The 20,466-nt window shown below is 39.6% G+C and overlaps 2 protein-coding genes across 2 annotated transcripts in view; one reads left to right on the top strand and one right to left on the bottom strand.

Moving 5' to 3' along the window:
• The window catches only part of LOC141369004 (interferon-induced protein 44-like), a 44,572-nt gene extending 41,318 nt beyond the window's left edge, over positions 1–3,254 (bottom strand). Inside the window, exon 1 of the mRNA XM_073873920.1 lies at positions 3,144–3,254. The gene's annotated coding sequence lies outside the window, so the exon portion shown is untranslated. The remainder of the gene's footprint in view (positions 1–3,143) is intronic.
• Positions 1–20,466, top strand: part of LOC129441882 (uncharacterized) — a 429,034-nt gene that overhangs the window by 276,990 nt on the left and 131,578 nt on the right. The window lies entirely within an intron of this gene.

Genomic DNA, 20,466 nt, shown 5'->3' with positions numbered 1-20,466 from the left:
CATCACAAAAATGTCGAGCTCTGCCCTGCCATCTCAGTTTCTGACTCAAACTGTTCCCACACAGGCGTATACGCATAGAGTGCATAATGTGACAACGGTTAGTTTAATTCAGTACATATTTTTTAATCAAATTAATTAAACTAAAAAAGTAACTTGCATTACTTTTATGAAAATGTAACAAATATTAATGTGTACATTTAAAAAGTAATGCGTTACTTTACCTGTTACTTTAGAAAAGTAATGTTATTACGTAATGCATGTTACTTGTAATGCGTTACCCCCAACACTGATTAATCATTATAATAAGCAATATTAGGCAATGTAAACAATAACTTTGTTTAGTGCTCTTATGAATGTTTTCAGCATGATAGCAATGTTTTAAATGCTAACTACTAAACTAAATAAAATAACATAGCCTTCTTAATGGCCAATGTTTATATGGGAAAATTTCATTTAAACCCAATTGTTCTAAATCTATCTCGGTTATTTTCTACTTATTTTTAGTGTTGAAAACATTTATAGGCCTACATAATCATGATGATTATTGCGTGTGTTTTACCGAATGTAGTATCACGTCAGCAAAACGTGCCCACACTGAATGATGTGCCATTTGAATACTGTTTAGGTGCTAGTCACCCCGTGTTTCCAGATATTAGTGCGAAAACAAACAAAATAGGCCATAAAGAAAAATAATCAGTTCAGACCTTACATCAGAGACATTGCTAACAGTAACCTGCACATTCTCACTTAATACATTTTCCAAAGTGGCACACTTGTTGCTAAAACATTGTCTAAAGAGGACTTTTCACAATGGGACAACACTACACTGTAAAAAAAATTGCTGTAATTTTGCAGCTGGTTGCCAGTAACTTACTGTAGAAGATAAAGTCTAAAAATGTTTCATGTTCATTTAACTTTGAACAAAATGTTGCCAGTAAATAACATAAATGTAAAATCTACAGTAAGTTACTGGCAGCTAGTTGCCAGTAATACCCAGTAATACTGTAATTTCTACAGAAATATTTTCCAGTGCTTGAGTATTTTAAATACATTTTCTAAGCATCTGTGCTTTATCAGAGTGTTTGTCTGGGGAAAACATGTACTTTACTAAAAAATGTTCACTCCATTCTAAAGCATAGAATAATACAATGTTTTATATTGCATATTAAAATTTATTTAATACTTTTCTTGAGTAAAAGTACAAAAGTACTTTTTACTTAAGTAAAAAAATTACTATGGGGCGGTTTCCCAGACAGGGATTAGACTAGTCCTAGACTAAAATAAATGTAAGAGCTGTCCAAACGGAAAACAACTTGCACTGACATATCTTAAAATACATCAGTGCCCTTTGTTTTGTCTAAAAATGCACACAAGTAATGTTTTAAGTAAGGTATGTTTGTTAAAATTAGTTATCCCAGATAGCATGCAAACCATTGAAACAATGTTGGGAACAGTTGATTTGTCAATGTTAACTGCATTGAATCAATGTCGGGTTTGCGCCCTCCATTGGTGTTGAAAGGGTGTTGGGATTTCAGCAGGCCACCATTATTGTGATCGGTGTTTGCTTTAGTTGGGTCCTTGACTATTGTTATCACTAAGTTAAATCTTTCTTTTCTTTTTTTAGTGTTTGTATGTGTTTATGTAGAAACACATGTGCATTGGTAAAGAAGGATGGGTTTCAAAGTTAAGTTGAAAGTGATTGCTTTTTGTGAGGATGTCAAGATTTTATAAAATTAAGCTGCTTTACATGATTACGTTGATCCATTTTTGACAGTTATAAATGTTTTGGTTTGTAAATACACTGTCAAGACAAACAGAAAAATTGCTGACACATTCAGACATCATTACTCATCCTACAAATCTCAATAATGGTGACAATCATCAAACAAATTCATATAAAACGATCAACTGCAATGCATGCTGGGAGTTATAAATTAGTTTAGTACTACGATGATACCCAGCATGCATTGCAGCATGAAGCTTTCTTTTGTTGATCGTCACCATTAATGAGATTCGTAGACCGATTCATGATGTCAGAGATAGATTCAGTAGTTAAACTTTTTAAACGTGTTTTTGTAATCCTCAAAATAACAGACCTGACACTGTTTCCAACTAGTACTGTAAAATCCATGTTTTGCATAAATTTAACAGTATTACATTAACATTATTTAAACATATCTACAAGAATTAAACTACTTGACAACATTAGATCTTTGTTTTGTTTTCTTTGCAATAGCAGATGTATTTTAAAACAATGCTTCAGCAGCCAAAGAAAACTTATCATTAAAACACAAGAGTAAAGGGCCCTACTAAAGCAAACACTGATCACGACAATGGCGACCTGTTGAAACTTCAATATTCTCTCAATACCAATGGAGGGTGCAAACCTGATATCGATCCAATGGTATCAACATTGACAAATCAACGATTTCCAACACTGTTTCAATGGCTGCATGCCATCTGGGTATATTTCCTAATTAAACTAAGGCCTAGTCATGTCTTAAGCTAATCCCTGTCCAGGAAACCACCCCTAGATGTTTAATGTACTTAATTATTAAATATAAACCAAACACTTGAAATTATGAAATGTAGTGTAACAATTATGATAATATGCTTTGGAATGTATGTTTTCCAAAGAAAAACACTAATAAAATACGAAAACTTAAACATTTACTTTTATGTAGAAAGTAAAAATACTTAAGTAGTGTCCGCCTCTGGGGATCTGGCAACGCTGCAAATGCTGTGCTGCACCCGCGGCCGGTGTTGCATCTCACAGCTGCTTGAGCAGTTTCTGTCATTTTACGCTAATCTATAGCCTACAGTAAACTGTCCAAACTTAATTATATATGTGGATACCAATACAAGTCGTTTTAAATTAGGTAATTAGTCATTCAGAGAACTTCAAATTTTATTTTTAAATGTGAAAATTCTGCGGCCATGCTTACAACTGCCATAAATGCATTCTGTGTCATCCGCCCTTTACATAGTGCCGCTTTAAAGACTAATCAGCAGTTGCTATATGCCCTTATCGTATGACAAAATGGTTGCATATAATAGCCTAAAAAAACATATTAGTTACATTTACTAAAAAAAGTCCTAGTCTATACATAGAACATGTATTTGATAGAAATAAAACGACTTACTTTTAAGAGCAGACTGCCACTGTGCAGAACTGGTTTTCAATGTTCTTTCACTTTCTGATTAAACTTTTGTCCAATCAAAACAGTTTACATAAGTCTTGGCAACGTCTACTACGCCCTAAAATCAAAGAGAAAAAAATCCTGCAAATCTTGCTTGTAAGGTCTACTTGACATCATTACTATTTGAATTTAATTATTATTATTTACCTTATATGCACTGTTGATTCCTTACAAAGGATTCTGCTGCGGGTTCTTTCGTCAGTTTAGTGCAGAGGGGAATTTCCCTGTACTCTTTTTTGTTTTTTATTTGTAAGGTTTGTTTGTAAAAACTACTTAAATGTCCTAATATAAATAAGGCCTAGTTCTGGATAATTCTACACTCTGTCCAGGAAACCACCCCAGTTCATTCTTATGGTTGCAGGGTCCCACCCAATTTCATTAATTTGTCAAACATGCATTAAAAGAGTGTGATGACACAAGGTGCTTTGATGACACAGGGTGCAAGAATTTCAGCAGCAGTCTGATTGTCAGGAACAGGAGACGAACCCAGGCGCAGACAGTATAACAAAAACTTTTATTATAACAGAAATGAGAAAACAAAACCCACGAGGGGGCAAAACACACTAGGGAAACAAAACACCAAACAAACTAGACTTAACAATAAACTACACAAGGAACTACACTTACTTGACTGAATACTAGACTAGATTTAATAAGAATCAACACACAGGATAAGTACAAAACGAACGAGCACAGGACAGCAAACACAAGGGCATTAAATAGGGGAGCAAATCAAGAGGGAACAGGTGACATGAATCAAACAATAATTAGGTGATTAACAAGGAGACAAGGGGGCGGGGTTATAGACAAGACAGGCAAGGCACATGGCCAGATAAACAAAGCCAAGTGCCTTAACATAAAACATGGTACTGCCAGAACCCTGTCACAAGGAGCTAGAAACTATGACAAGACAGGATCCTGACACTGATATGCAGAGATGTTTCATCCATACCTCTAATCAACTAACCTTGAAGATAATACATAGACACAGAATAGCAGAGAAAAATCCTCACTGGTAATAAAAGACATTTTATTTTAAAGTTTCAAAGGTACCAAAAAATAAACAATACGTTAAATAGTTCTCTGACGTCTACATAGAAGGTGTGTTGTTTTATTAAGTGCCAAAATTATTCAGAAATGGTTTTACATGTCCAATAACAACCCTAGGATTTGTCTTAAGAATGAAATGGTCTGTTATTACCTTATTTGAAAGGGTCATGAATAATAATGTTGAGCTCTGATTGCCTGATCACAGACCAGTACGATGCAAAAAAGTTAACCAAGCCACGGAAAATACCGGATTATCTGAGCATCATGTCCACGCAAAGGCAGCTCAAATGCAGCACATAATTTTACGCAGTCTATCACACAGATTTTGAAACAGCAAACAGGGAAATCCATAAAAGTCCCAACTTATCATCCAACTAATGTCAGCCAATTCTCTTTGCCATAAGTGCTGGAAAAGCACACAGTGTAAACTCAACCGTGATCACTTCCTGCTGCTCAATCTGGTCCAAGCTCCTTAATCCTTTATTTATTATTCAACTGAACGCCTTGTAAAGAATGATTTTGCAAGGATAAAATTATATTTAGTTTCATCTCAAGATATTTCACTTGCTTCCACTGATCCGTACTGTAAATAGCAGTTCCATGGCAATCTGCAATGCGGTTATGAGACTCGGAGAACGATCCAATCATATGAGTTCAAAGACATAAAAAAACTATATTAACCTGTTAAGGAACACTGTGCCGTACACGGTACACCCCCTCCCTTGCACGTGAGGCTGCATTACGTCATTGTAACTTTGAAGCATTAAATCTTCAAAATATACGGTTATGCGGCACATCGTTGGAAAGCTTAGACTTTAGGGATTCCATTAAGCGCACACACAAAGCATAATATGATTTATAGCATTCATAAAACTGTAATCTAGTTGTTAGTTACCTGAATTTAGGATATTTACTGACCTTCAAAATCTTCTCTTTATCAGCTTCGGTGAAATTGTCCAAAACAAATTGTTCATAAAAACCCAAAAGTCCAAGGAAATGGAATATCCAAGCCTTTTAATCCAAAACGATTTGTTCATCTCACAATCTTTACGTTTCTGACCGAATTACGATATAAATAGTGTATACAATTAGTTCACTAACGGACATTCGTTCGAATCTCACTTTACATTCACGATTTATAATGAATAAATTCGGATGTCACGTTTATTGTGCAACGTCTGAGGAACAAATACGCCCCCTTGTGGAATTTAGCCGTTCCATAAGAGGCTACTTTGCTTACAACATAAGTGGTAGGGTTTGGTGCGCACAGTCCTGCGCCCCAAAATGTATCTGAAACTAGCCAATTAGAGCTCAGCCTCAAGTCACATGCTTTTACCACATTTACTGACCTACATACACACTCGTTTGGGTGGCGCCCCAGACACATACACACAACGAACTCAGTTTTGATTTTTTCATGGTAACATGACTAACAGTAAAATAGTACATCAAAAATATTTTATTTTATATTAATTTGCATAATGTATGTAACTTTCCCGTAACATGTTAAAGTAGCTTTCTTCTCTGGCCAACTTTGGGGGTGGTGCCCCCTATTGACCAGCCGCCACCGGTTTGGGCGTACATCTCGACTGTAAGCTGAGCTCACAGTTGGTGTAATGTTGAGATTGGCCTGTTTTACAGCTGTCTTTTGCATGCACAAGGTTTACATAAGGAGGAAACAATCGCGTTTGAGGCTCACAATATATCATTAGCATGAACAGAATTCGTATTATTCATCTTTGCCTAGGTAAATACAGTTTTACATTCTATGGCACCTTTACCATATGCACAGAATTGTGCTGGTGAGTCTTACAGTGTAAATGTATACAATGGAATTCTAAAATACTACACAACTGTGATTTTGTTGTCTGGAAGCAGGGTCACATGATCTGCTGGCCAATCAGTCCATCACACTACTCAGAAAAAAACAGCTACAACCCATATTTTCTTTATTTTGAGAACGCTGATGAAAACGTGCTGAATGTACATTCTTTTATATTATGAAACTGTTAATTCTGGTCACTATATGTTAATGTTAATAAATTGAATACTTTATGTTATGTTAATACATTTAATTTATGATAAAATATGACTGATCTGCACTCAACGATTTTGTGCATCACCCTTAGCGATGTAAACACGTGAAACTTTCTGTTACCGTTCAGTCCATATGTATAGGTAGATACGTCACTACTGTTTGTATGGTCCATTCGAGGGGCAACCTTCCAATCTCTCCGACTGCGTCCGAAACCCATGGCAGCTGACTTGTTGCCTTGCTGCCTCATGAGGCCATGACTTCGGCGGCATGAGGGCAGCTCTTGAAAACGGATTCAGACAGGCTGTATGGTAACTAATCACAAAGGGGTGGAATTGATACCACCCCTATTGATAGGTGTGAGGCAAGTTGGAGCTAAACTCTGGAGGACACTGGACCTCCAGGACCGAGTTTGAGCACCCCTGCTCTTGATAGTCTCAACAAGACCTCACCATTACTGTATTGTCTTTCCACTTTAGCAGTGCTTTACTCTGAAACAGCGACAGCCATCAGATATGATATCAGCCAGGTACACAAAGATGATGTAGATACACTGAAGCATATCTAGCAGTAGTATGAGCATCTAAGAAATCTTCCTTTGCTGAAAAGTATTGCATTTTTATAGTTTATTTTTTAGCGCAAATACATACATGCTTGCTTTTGTGTCTTTTGTTGGTGTGGAATCTATCTATTACTGCTCTGGGAGGGTGTGTGTGTGTTTTTACGACTTGCAGTGCATGTGTTCACTCTTCACTGGATGGGTTACAGAGGTCACATTCCAAGTATGGGTTACTGTACATTGGCCATACTTCACTTTCACTATCAGCCTAAAGTCCTGCTAATGTAGAGACAATGCACACCTAGAAAAACTAACTTCTGAGTTTAAATGTTCAACTACAGTACTTGTTTTTAGCAAGAAAGAAAACTGTTGCTGCATAATGTTGTATTGAACACATATATAAGTCTCTGTTCTTGTGTGCTAATATCATATCAAAATACATTAATAATCAAAGAACCCACAAAGTATTTACAATGGCATTTTAATATTTTAATTCATTTAAATGAGAATACATATATTTTATCATATTGCACACTTTACTTTATGTGTAGTGACACGTGAATTGAAAAATCTTTTGTGCTTCACAAACCTAGACATTCTTATACAGTAGTATTAAATTAAAGAGATGTGTCTAAAAAGATAATAAGGGCTAGTATGCACTACAGCAGTTTACTGCTTCACAGTAGGCACAGATATTAGAGGATGTGCAGTCAATGTTTCCTTATTGTCCCACAGTTGGTACTTCTAACCCTTATCATATCAAACAGTCAACTGAAATTGTCATTTACATGCAGTTATGTTTCTACCGATTTCTTACAAGTCATACAGTAGGTGACCGTTTATTATAGTGCAGTACATTCATAGTAAATTTCTGTGGGTTAGTATAAAGCTACTGGTCCCCAAACAGTCAAAGGGACTGATGTAAATACTACATTTTAAAAACTAAGTAAAAGTCAAGTAAATCTAAAAGTATAAAAATATGGCTCTATATTATAATGATGAATTGTGTAGATAACTGATAGTGAGTGATCGGTGGCTTTTTAAATCTAAATCTAAATTTAGATCTAATCTTTTTTTAAGTCTTTCAGTTTTGTTTAAATGATTATTTGCAATATTCTTCATGCATAGGCAGAATTTTAAACAAATCAATTATATTTAGGCACATTTTCTATCCAAAATCGGGCTATGTTAATGCGTTTTTAAATGAATATTAGCCATTGTTCTCGTATATTAATGTTTTCAGAAGCCTTTGCAATGATTTAGTTTCCTGACATCCATCAATTGAACAGCATTTTCTCACGTGGTGTGATGGAGTTTGTTTAGCAACAAGGGGGTGGGGCAGTGGATGGTGGACAGTGCTCGAGGTGGAGACTAAAGGCGGCGACTGTCTCACGGTGACGTAGCAAATTCACGGAAGTACAAACAACCGTTTTAACTCACAGCTACTTCAAGCAGGCTGTGTGAATTTGACTCTTAAATGACTGTTTTGAAACTTGTGTGGTACTTACATAGCCCCTAGACCTCAGTTATCATGAAAAAAGCCACAGAATTTCAGTTTTTACTATATGTGACCTTTAACATTTACTTTTTTGTGAATCTAGTGTCATTGAAAATCTTTATATGCAGCCATAATAAACCAGTTACAAAGTGCAGCTGTGTAAATAAATGCAACTATGGGTGTTGATTTAGTTTTTGTGACTTTACTTGTTCACCAGTCCTTTACTACCTGCTAAGCAATCTGTCATGCAAACAATATAGAACCGTCCTCATTCAAAAAATTAACCCATAGGTTATTTGTGCAAGCAGCTTATGATAACGTCTCGGTTACATATGTAACCCTCGTTCCCTGAAGGAAGGGAACGGAGACGTCACGTCGTGACCGACGAATTGGGAACCGCTTCGCGGGTGACCTATCTGCTTCGAGAAACCTTTAAAACGGCAATGAACTTGGCATGCAGATAATTGCATCTGCCGGCGCCGCCCCGCCGCACAGGTATTTAATGAGCGGCAGGTGCAGTTATCAAATCAGCTATTTTTTGCTGAGAAAGCTGGACAGAAATAAAAGTGTCCGGCCGATATCAGCAGTGGAACAGCAAACTGTGGCGACGGGACGTGACGTCTCCGTTCCCTTCCTTCAGGGAACGAGGGTTACATATGTAACCGAGACGTTCCCTTTCAGTCGGTCACTACGACGTCACGTCGTGACCGACGAATTGGGAATCCCTACCAAAGCGCCACTGAAGCTGACCCTTCCAGTGCCTGCGTAAACCCTCCGACTCTCCTCTTTTAGGAAACGGAAAAGGGGTTGAAGCAGAGGCCGGTCACTACTTGTTCCTTAACCCACGATAGTGACTAGGCGAACTAGGAAGCGAACTCGTCGGGCGGGACTAAGATCGCTGCGGAAAGAAAACCCTCTAGGGGTCTACCACTAAGGTGATGGATAAAAAGACACGAGGTCTATAAAAAAATACACTCTCTTAGCAACACTAGAGAGGCGCAGAACGAACTCTGCTAAGGGAAACGTGGTAAATCAGAAACTTTCCACGGAAATACTCACAAAGAAACCACTAGGAGGCGCAATGTGGGCGCTAGCCTCACCCAGATTGTCAAGGATACATCTAGTGAGAGGCTGGCAGCCGATGCTCCGCAACATCGGCCACCAAGCGGTGGAGGAGACAAAAACCAGTTTTTTGTAAAGTTTTTGCCTTAACTGCCTTCCATACTGGTGCGGTTGTGCAGCACCGAAAAGAAAAGCTCCAAGCCGACACAGGAGCCGTTCCTCGATGTTCTCACTGATCTGACGAGAGAACTCGAGAGGATACCGGCTCAACACGAACACTGTAGAATCTAGTGAATGTATTAGGTGTCGCCCAGCCAGCAGCTCTGTAGATGTCAGTTAGAGAGGAACCACGAGCCAATGCCCAAGATGATGCTACACACAGTAAAATCCCCAGTGTTAAATTAACACTGCTCGGTGTTTATATAATCCACACCAAGATTGGTGTTAAAAAAACACTAAATCAGTGTTAAAGTTAATAAGATAATGAAGTGATTGAGTCATTAATAGTGAACACCTGCTGGTCATTCCGTGTCAAATCAACTAAATTTTGGAATTGTTCCTGTCTTAAAATGTTTATTTTGTTGACTCTTTTTCTGGAGAAAGTAATACTAAAATGAGGAAGAAAGCCAAATTATTAAATGCAATAGATGAAATCACCACAGTTAAATGAACACTGTCATCATCTCTGTTTGAAAACTAAAATTACAACTTGCTTGCAGAGTTACATGGATGATAGGTTGAACTTCTAAAGAACTGCTGAATATCTGGTTAATAAAGTAAGTCACCATTGCTCCGATTAGTGTTACCCTTAGTTGGGTACCTGGGTCTTGAAGTTTGGTGTTAGTTTTCTTCTGCTAATTGTGGCAGTGTGTTTATAAAACACATTTGTTAAAGCAGGGGAAGATGAGAGAAATGAAGTCTAAAGCTCATACTATGTTAATTAGTATGAAAGTATAAGTCCTGGGATTCAATGATATCATAAAAAAGTAATCACTAAATGTAAGTGTTTTATTTATGTTCTGCCAACCCTGTGAAGCTCCCATGAAATCCAACAGTGCTGTGAAAGTCCACATACCCTGAAGAGTTAAATATTGTTTACTCAAATCTAATCTGTGGTGTTAGTCAGACACACTGAGACATCAACAGTCAGGCTATAAAACACAATCATGGTGACAATCAACATCAAAGCTTCATGCCGCAATGCATGCTGGGTACCAGGATTGTAGAAAACTCATTCATAAATCCCATCATGCATTGCAACATGACAAAAATTTAGCAACTTTCTTACCATTAACTGTCACCATTGTTGAGATTTGTATCAGAAATCATGAAGTCTCTTTTAAGCAAAAAACAACAAACAACAACAACAACAACAAAAAAACACTAAAGCGTTACAGCAGTCTCATTCAATACAATGTCATTTGCATAGAGCTTTTCTATATGCCTGTTTCTTTATAATTAATTTGTGATCAAACGCTTCAATGATTTGTAGAGTAGAATATAATAAAAATAAACTGAGAAGGTCTGGAAGGTTTTCCCCTTACATGAAGCAATGAACAAGTGGTTTTACTAAAACATTGTTGCTATTGCTAAAAGAGGAGAGTTAGATCAGTGAAGGTCAAGGGACAAATGCCTAACTAAAGGAAACACTAATCACAGTAATGGTGACTTCAAATGAACTCATAACAAACACAAACTTAAGATTTAATGTGATACATTTTGTGATAAATGTCTATTTGACTTGTGAGACATCGCGTCAGAAAGAAGATTTGTCTACTAAATCACGCGTGTGGATGCTGGAATAGTTGAGCATTGTATTTTGTTCTGACAGCTGTTTAGAAGTTAAACTTATCCAATTAGAAAATAACTCAGCAAGTTATCTTTTTATTTTCAAACAGAGATGCTGATAGAGAGGCAAGCGTGAAAGCTTTTGGAGGAATACACCCAACAGTATTCATTTATTGCATTTAATAATTTGTCTCCCTTTATTATTCTAGTATTTTCTCCAGAAAACGAGTCATCAAAACAAAAATTTAGAGACAGGATGTCCAAAATGTAATTGAATTGAATGACCAGCAGGTGTTCACCACCAATGTCTCAATCATCACTTCATCATCTCATTAACTTTAACACCGATTCAGAGTTATATTTTTAACACCAGTCTTTTTTAACACCGATCTTGGTGTGGACTATACAAACACCAAATAGTGTTGATTTAACACTGATAGAGTTAATTTAACACTGGGGATCTTCCTGTGCACTTCTCGTAGAATGTGCACGCAGATTAAACGGGCAAGAAATACCCTGCTTTTCATACGCAAGGGTAATAGTGTCCACAATCCAATGGGACATCCTCTGCTTGGTGACAGCATTCCCCTTCTGCTGAAGACCGTAACAAACAAATAGCTGTTCTGAGGTTCTAAAGCTTTGCGTCCGAGTTACATACACACGTAGCGCACGCACCGGACATAATAAAGCCACGGCTGGGTCTGCTTTCTCCGGGGACAGCGCTTGCAAGTTCACCACTTGGTCTCTGAATGGAGTAGTGGGAATTTAGCCGGGCCGGGGTCTTAATATTAAAATGGATTCAGCGGGCCCGAACTGTAGGCACGAATCGTTGACCGAAAATGCATGAAGATCCCCTATCCTTTTTATCGAAGCCAAAGCAAGGAGTGTTAAAATTTTGAAAGTTAGAAACTTTACACTCACAGAATGCAGAGGCTCAAAGTGGATGTCCTGTATAAGCTTTCAGCACCACGGACAGGTCCCAAGGAGAAATAGAGGGAGGACGAGAAGGATGCAGCCTTCGTGCGCCTCTCAAAAACTTAACAACCAGGTCGTGCTGACCCACTGTCCTATGTTTATCGGAGCGTGGTGCGCGGATATCGCAGTGATATCTATTTTAATGATATAGGGAGACAGCCTTCTGTCCAAGCAAAGGAGATAAATAAGCCCAAGTCTGATCGAGCATTCTCGGATGTCTTCTCGTGAGAAGCACACCAATCAACGAACAGATTCCATTTTAGCGAGTACGCCTGTCTCGTAGACGGTGCTCGCGCTGCAGAGATGGTGTTAGATACCGAGTGTGGTAAATCACCTAAAACCTCCGCGCCCCGTCCAGAGACCACACATGGGGGTTCCACAGATCGAGGCGCGAGTGCCATAATGTGCCAGGGAATCAGCCAGGGAGGGACTGACGCGAGGAGAGTGAATCTGTAAAACCAATTCCTAGTTGTCCGATACGGCGCAACTAATAGAATGCGCTCCTCGTCCTCCCTGACTTGCACAGTGTCTGCGCAATAAAGCTTACTGGGGGGGAAACCCCGCGGCCAGCTGTGTGCCAGTGCATTCACGCCGAGTGTTTCCTCGGATAATGAATAAAAGAGGCGACAATGGGTTGTCTCTGAAACAGCAAACAGATCTAACTGCGCTCTGCCGAAACATTTCCAAATCAGCTGAACCGCGGGGGGGGGGGGTCGCCACTCGCCAGGGCGCGCTGCTCGTGAGAGCGCGTCTGCCGCTGTGTTCAGCGACCCTGACATGTGAATGGCACGAAGAGACCTCAGATACTCCTGACTCCAGAAGAGGAGAGACGGGCGAGATGCGACAGGTGACGAGAGCGCAGACCGCCTTGGCGATAGATATACGCTACAGCCGCAGTGTTGTCGGTGCGCACTACATCTTGAGCATCGAATCACGTTGATGAAACGGACGAGCGCAAGATATACAGTGCACAGCTCGAGGCAATTTATGCTAATGTCGCTGGAATGTCGACCAGACCCCCGAAGCGACGAGCCCGCCGTACGTTGCTCCCCACCCCGTGGTAGAGGCATCTTTGCCAACAATATCATGCCTGGAGACCTCTCTCAGTGGCATCCGCACCCTGAGAAACGCTGGGTCTGACCACGGGGTGAAAGTGTGACGGCATCTCGATGTAATTATAATACTGTGAAAGCCGGTGAGCCACGCTCTCCTCGGGACTCGGTCATAAAGCCAACACTGAAGCGGTCTCATATGGAGCAGCCCGAGCGGTGTCACGGCCGCATGCTGCTCCCATATGCCCCAGAAGTTTCTAAAATTAATTTCAGTGGAACCGCAACCCTGCCTTTAAATTTTGAGGCAAGCCAGAATTGACTGAACACGCGCTTCTATGAGACGTGTTGTTAAATCGACCAAACCCGTTACATTCCGAGAAAAGAGATCCTCTGCACGGGGCAAAGTTTACTCTTTCCCCAGTTGACCTGAAGACCGAGACGAGCAAGGTGTTTAAGTACACGATCTATGTGTGTGCACAGCATTTGACGAAACTGAGCTATTATGAGCCAATACGCCAAAACGCAAACACCGCTCTCTCTCTCAAGGGCTGCAGTGCGCCATCCGCAACTTTCATGAAGACACAGGGAGAGAGAGAGAGAGAAAGCCCGAACGGTGAGACTTTGTACTGATATGCCCTCCCCTCGAACACAATGCGGAGAAACGCCTGTGTCGGGGGAGTATGGAAACATGAAAGTACGCGTCCTTCAGGTTGAAGGCTGCGAACCAATCCTATGGGCGGATGCATTAAAATATGTTCCTCTGCGTAAACATTTTGAACAGCATTCTGTGAATGTGAATTCTGTGAATTCTCGATTCAGTACGCGCAGATCTAGGATCGGACGCAACCCGCCACTCTTCTTGGGTACAATGAAGGGCTGTAAAGGGACCGGCTCGATCGCGTCCTTCGCCAATAGGACAGCAATCTCCGCACGCAGTACGTGCGCATCGACAGCCTTCACCGTGGTGAAGCGAATGCCTGAATATTTGGAAGGTTGCCGGGCAAATTGAATGCGTAAACGAGACGGATCGTGCGTAAAAGCCAACGCGACGGGCTGGGAAGCTCTTCCCAGGCCCCCAGATACCGAGCGAGAGGAAATTAACGGCACGATATGTGTACCCGTGGCAAGCGGAGACGGGGAACTCAACGACGCGTGCTCTTTGGCCGCATTGTGAGATGATGTGTGTAATGAAACACTCACCCGAAACCGCTGATGGATGCTGAGCAAAGGCTCCTTTGTAGATGTCCCGCTCGATACATCCGCTGGCGAATGAGGAAGAGGAGAACGTAGGGTTTTGAGCCCGAAAAGCAGACCAATATACTGACGTAACGGAGGGGGCAGCTAGGCTCCGACGTGGCATGATGCCTCAGTCTGCTCTAAAGCGGCCGATCATTGTTGGACACTCTCAGCCGCGTCGCCGAAATGGCTGGTCTAAAATGGAACATTAGGACGATTACTAACGACCTACTTAATGCCCGCAAGACGCAACCAGAGATGGCGTTCCTGGACCACCGGGGGTGGGCATAGCACGTCCGGCGGCCTGTGGGGTGAACCCAGTCGCTCGTAGCGCTAAGTCAGAGCCACACAGGATTCTTTAGTTGCCGGACCGTGACCTCGCCTGTGCAGATCCTTCAGTGCCTTAGCCTGGCGGACCTGCATCACGCCATGGCGCGCACGGCAGAGGCCGCCTCTCACAAGCCCGTGGGTCTGTGAGGGGAGGGAGGCTGGTCTCTTGGAGCAGCATAACCCTTAGCGGCCCCGCCGTCAGGAGAGGTGAGAGGTGATGGCTGAACGGTCGGTTCCGGGAGGAAAACGAGTTTTCCACGACCGTGTCAACCAACATGCACCCCGGGAAGAAAGGCACAGAAGGTTGGGGCTGTCTCCGCAGTCCTGAAGTGCCAATCATCTAGGGGGGACGGTGCGGTGGGGGAGGAGCTCTCCGCTCCACACAGACCGTCTCCGCGCTCCCGAGCGTACATGGCCGCCACTCGGGGTCGAGCACGGGAGCCCCTACCCAACCCGAAGGCGGGAGTGGGTCCGAGTCGGCGACCGAATAGACGACCCCCTCTCCGATGCTGTGACAGACATAGAATCCTTGTGAGGACTGAAAGAGGATGAGAGCGCATAGAACACGCGCCACCCGTCTCTTACGGCACCTCTGGCTGTGGATGGGGGTGCTGAGAGTCACTGGACGTCACCAGCTAACCGATTCAGCACCGTTTATACGGAGATAAGATTTCCGGAGTTTTGCCACCGCACCTTTAACGGGGCTCCGCAACGGAAAAAAGGGGGTGACGTTCCCGGAGGTACGAAACCCGTCTCCGCCATCCAAGAGGTTCATGCTCTCTTAGGAGGAGTATGAACCCTCCACGATCGCAGCCTCAGCATGCACTCTTGCGCACGAGAGAAAACGATCGTGGCCACCCGGGGACCCATACATTTGCCGCATCCAGAAACACGGACGGAAAGACATCTTTAAAAAGACGCTCCCGTCTCAGTGCAAGTGAAATGCTGTCTTTAAAAAGACGCAGAACACCGCAATACTCTTTTAGAGGAAATACTCTTTTAATATGCTGATGTTGATGAAGCACACAGGGGAACGGCTACGCACACACTCAACTAAGAGTGAGAAAAAGTCAAAAAATTAAAAAGAGAGGTGGAACACCCGCGAGCCTCCGCTGAAATGCCTTCGCCCAACCAAATCGAACACGCAGAGTTCTCCAAAGAGCAGAGAGTAGCTTCTCGTGAGCAGTCAGTCTGCCAGCTTTCGAAGCTAAAAAGCTGATTTGATAACTGCACCTGCCGCTCATTAAATACCTGTGCGGCGGGGCGGCGCAGGCAGATGCAATTATCTGCATGCCAAGTTCATTGGCGTTTTAAAGGTTTCTCGAAGCAGATAGGTCACCTGCGAAGCGGTTCCCAATTCGTCGGTCACGACGTGACGTCGTAGTGACCGACTGAAAAGAAACCTATAGTTATGTGTTTAAAGTTGAGCGCCCTCTAGCTTGCATAAAAATAATGACTGTCAGATTCATTTCAATCTTTGACATATGATCTTACTCAATCAATATTAAAGATATCAAGATTATTTTTTCACAATATTCTTTATGTAGGATGATTGTAGAACAAAAATGTGGCAGTGTCATAAAAACATATTTTATTGATCAATAAATAAGAATGTTTCCTAAATAAATGACACAAATCCAACATGATGGTTTAGATGTTAACATTTACAAAATATTAAATTACAAAACATATTCATACAGATTCATGCTTGCTCTTCATAAAATTGGGTTTGGGTGCCAACCCAGTTCTAAGAACGTTCCCTGAAAGTTCCCAAAAACATTCTGCCAACGTTAAAAGTGTCCAGTTTTTTTAAAGTTCTAGGAACGTTTCTGTTGTCTGAACGTTAGAGTAATGTTACATTTTACCATCTTTAAACGTTATGACAATGTCATGTTTTAATGTTCACACAATGTTTAAAACAACAGCTGTTTATTATATTGACTTGTTTAATTGTTATGTAAATGATAGAGAAACATTGCATTTTATTATTTTATAAAACATTATTTCTGAATGTTCAGTAAATATATTGCTGTAGAAAACACAATTCACTTATTAGGTTTAGATGTTGATGTTTTGTTTCATTTTAAGTCACCCTTATTGTGATTAGGGTTTGTTTTAGTTGGACTCTTGACACTTGACTTTTTGTTTGCTAATTTTTTCCCTGGTTGTGTTAACTTTGTGTTAATGCACCACATTTGTTATGAACATGCAAAGTTAATAGTGTAATTCTGTGGCTGTTGGCACACAATGGCAAAGATCCTCACCCAATTCATCTACAGATCAAAAGCTTATTTTCTGCCAACAATGTATATAGATCCAGCTCTTTCACAGCAGTTAGTCATTAGGAAGTTTTAGAAACTTTGGGCAAAAATAGCCGCTGTAAAATTGGGATGCACAAACACCAAGAACCAGACCATGAATCTCAACCATGGCGACAAACAAAATTGTAAAAAAAATTATTATTTATCCATGCTGCAGTGCATGCTGGGTGCCCTGAATGAGATTTGTAATTTGTTAATACCCAGCATGCATTGCAGCATGAAGTTTTTCATTTAATTGTCACCATGATTGAGATTCATACTCTGATTCTTGATGTTTGTGCATCCCAATTATACAGCTGTCCAAAGTTTCTAAAACTCCTTAATGACAAACTGCTGTGATTCACTGGATCTCATTTACATTTTTGACGGAAAATAAACTTTTGATTAGTAAATTAATTAGGTGATGATCATTACCATTATGTACCAACAACCACAGAATTACACTATTAACTTTTCATAACAAATGTGGTGTATTAACACAAAGTTAACACAACCAGGAAAAAACTAGCAAGTAAAAGGGCAAGTGTCAAGAGTCCAATTAAAACAAACACTAATCACAATAATGGTGACTTTTAATGAAACAAAACATCAACATCTAAACCTAGTAAGTGAATTGTGTTTTCTAAAGCAATATATTTACTGAACATTCAGAAATAATGTTTTCTAAAATAATAAAATGCAATGTTTCTCTATCATTTAAATAACAGTCAAACAAGTCAATATAATAAACAGTTGTTGTTTTAAACATCGTGTGAACATTAAAACATGACATTGTCATAATGTTTAAAAATGGTAAAATGTAACATGACTCTAACCTTCAGACAGCAGAAACGTTCTTAGAACTTAAAGAAAACTGGACACTTTTAACGTTGGCAGAATGTTTTTGGGAACATTGGGAACTTTCAGGGAACGTTCTTAGAACTTTTTATTTCTAGCTGGGAAGTGCTGTCTGTCTGAACAAGAGCTTAACACAGTCCTCATGTCAGGTGTGTGGATGCTTTACATGTAGACAAGGCAGTTTTAGTCATATGTTTGTACATTACTGAATGGTTAATTTTCTCTAATGTTTAACTTCTGTTAAAATTTATCTTGAAAGCTGTGAATTATATAAGCTATAACATTTCAAAAACCAAAAATTGCACTTTATTAATCTTTGTAAACAAAGCTATGGAATCTCAAACATTGTTAACCTTCAGGCTACTGTTATATCTGAACACATTTAAGGTACTATAGCAATAGCAGCATCTAATTAGCACAAAGGCATCATTATATGTTAGGCTATTAAAGGGATAGTTCACTTTAAAATGAAAATTCTGTCATCATTTACTCATCCTGATGTTGTTCTAAACCTGTATGAACTTCTTTTTTCTGATGAACACAAAAGAAGATATTTTGAGAAATGATGGTAAATGCATAGCAGATAATGGCCATTGACTTCCAAAGTAGGAAAAAAATATTTTGGAAGTATTGTGATAACTGATGAAGAAAATATTTTGATAAATGATGGTAAGCACAGTTGACGGTACACATTAAATTCCATCATATTTAAGTCAGTTGTCACTATCTGCTGTGTGTTTACCATCATTTATCAAAATATCTTCTTTTGTGTTCATCAGAAAAAAGAAATTCTTACAGGTTTAGAACAACATGAGAATAATTAAATGATGACAGAATTTACATTTTAAGGTGAACTATCCCTTTAAAAATAAAGGTGCTCCAAAAGATTTTTGACTGTGATGCCATACAAAAGCACAGGTTTTTCAAAGAACCATTCAGTCAAAGGATCCCTCGAAAACTATTTCTTATTTTTTATAAGGTTTTCAAACTTTTTTACTACAAAGAAACTTTTGTTCAACAGAAAGTTTCTTTGCTAATCATACAGCCAAATTGTTTTTTTCTATGGCATTGTGTAGTACCTTTATTTTCCATCTGGCTAGAAGATATACTGTAAGATGAGAAAATAATTGCAGAAGTTATACCTAATATTAACCACAAAGTTTAGTTGCAAAGCATTTATTAATATGTGTTTTCTTTCCTTAAATGTTTTCTTAAAGCTGTCTACTTAAACAGATACTGCATCTTCACCCTGATTATCAAAGTATCCTTCAGCAGCTCTGAGAATATGATTTAAGGCATTCAATAGCAAGATGTCCGTATCAGGATCCAACTCAACCTCCTGGCTGTAGGTCTTCACTAGGACAACAGCAGTCAGAGAAACTCCAATATTACCACACACCTCTTGCATCTGTCACAAGAAAACTTTGATTACTAGAAAGATTACAACCCACTGAGCAAAGCGTCTTAAAAAGACGTCATTTCGACGTCCCATGAGGAGCCAGAATGAAAGTTTTTATGACGTCTTTTTTTGACCTGTTCTGAACATCCAATATTGATGTCAAGGGGACCTCTACACAAAGTAAAACTATTTAAAATGTGGCCATTTTAGACATTATATTTGTTTATATAATCTTTATATATGAATAAATGCAAAAAAAAAATATTGCTTATAGATAATTCCCAAATATACAAGTTCCACCTTAACTATCTGCATCTGCAATCTTGCTCTCTCTCTCTCTCTCTCTCTCTCTCTCTCTCTCTCTCTCTCTATTGAAGTGAAGTGACGTGAACTTCACTCTTCCTCCCACGCTTGCTCTTGCTGGATAATTGTTACATGTACATTCTCTAAAACAATGTCATCACCATTACAAACAGTTGTTTTAAAAAGCATTGTTTTGAAGTAGGACCATACTAAACAAACCAAATTTACTTTATTTTTTGTAATTTCTACGGCTCATTTTTCAGAATTTACAAGATTCTGATGTTTTATTGAACATGTTCTGTCACCATCATGGTGATCAGTGTTTCCTTTGGTTGGGTAGTTTGACTCTTTGTTTTTATATTATAATGTGTGTGCTTGATGATGGTGTTTTTAAAACACATTATTATTGCACCAAGTGTTAGTCACCAATGCTTGTGGCTTCCCATTAATTACATTGATGGTCAGAAGTGGTGGTATAATATAACTGAACTAACAACACAGATAAAACATTATACATTTTGTTTAAAAGTAAACTTCTATCTCAGTTTTGTTTGGAGCTGCAATAAACATACTTTGGTGCATACTGCTGCCTACTGTAATGGAAATTGAAACCTTGCGGCTGTAATCAAACATCTAAAGTCCAGAATTTTTTGACACAGATACAGACATCAAGAATCAGCCCATGAATCAAAACGATGGTGAGTTTTCTAAATGTTGCAGTGCATTGCACCAGTGTATTATAAAAACTTATGAGTCCAGAGAGTGTCACCACTGTTGTGATTCATGGAGTGATTCTTGATTTCTGCATATGTGACAGTAAT

Source organism: Misgurnus anguillicaudatus, chromosome 2 (genome assembly GCF_027580225.2).
Source record: "Misgurnus anguillicaudatus chromosome 2, ASM2758022v2, whole genome shotgun sequence".
NCBI classification, from domain to species: Eukaryota; Metazoa; Chordata; class Actinopteri; order Cypriniformes; family Cobitidae; genus Misgurnus; species Misgurnus anguillicaudatus.
The sequence above is the reverse complement of the archived record's forward strand: the minus strand, read 5'-3'. Positions and strand labels throughout refer to the sequence as shown.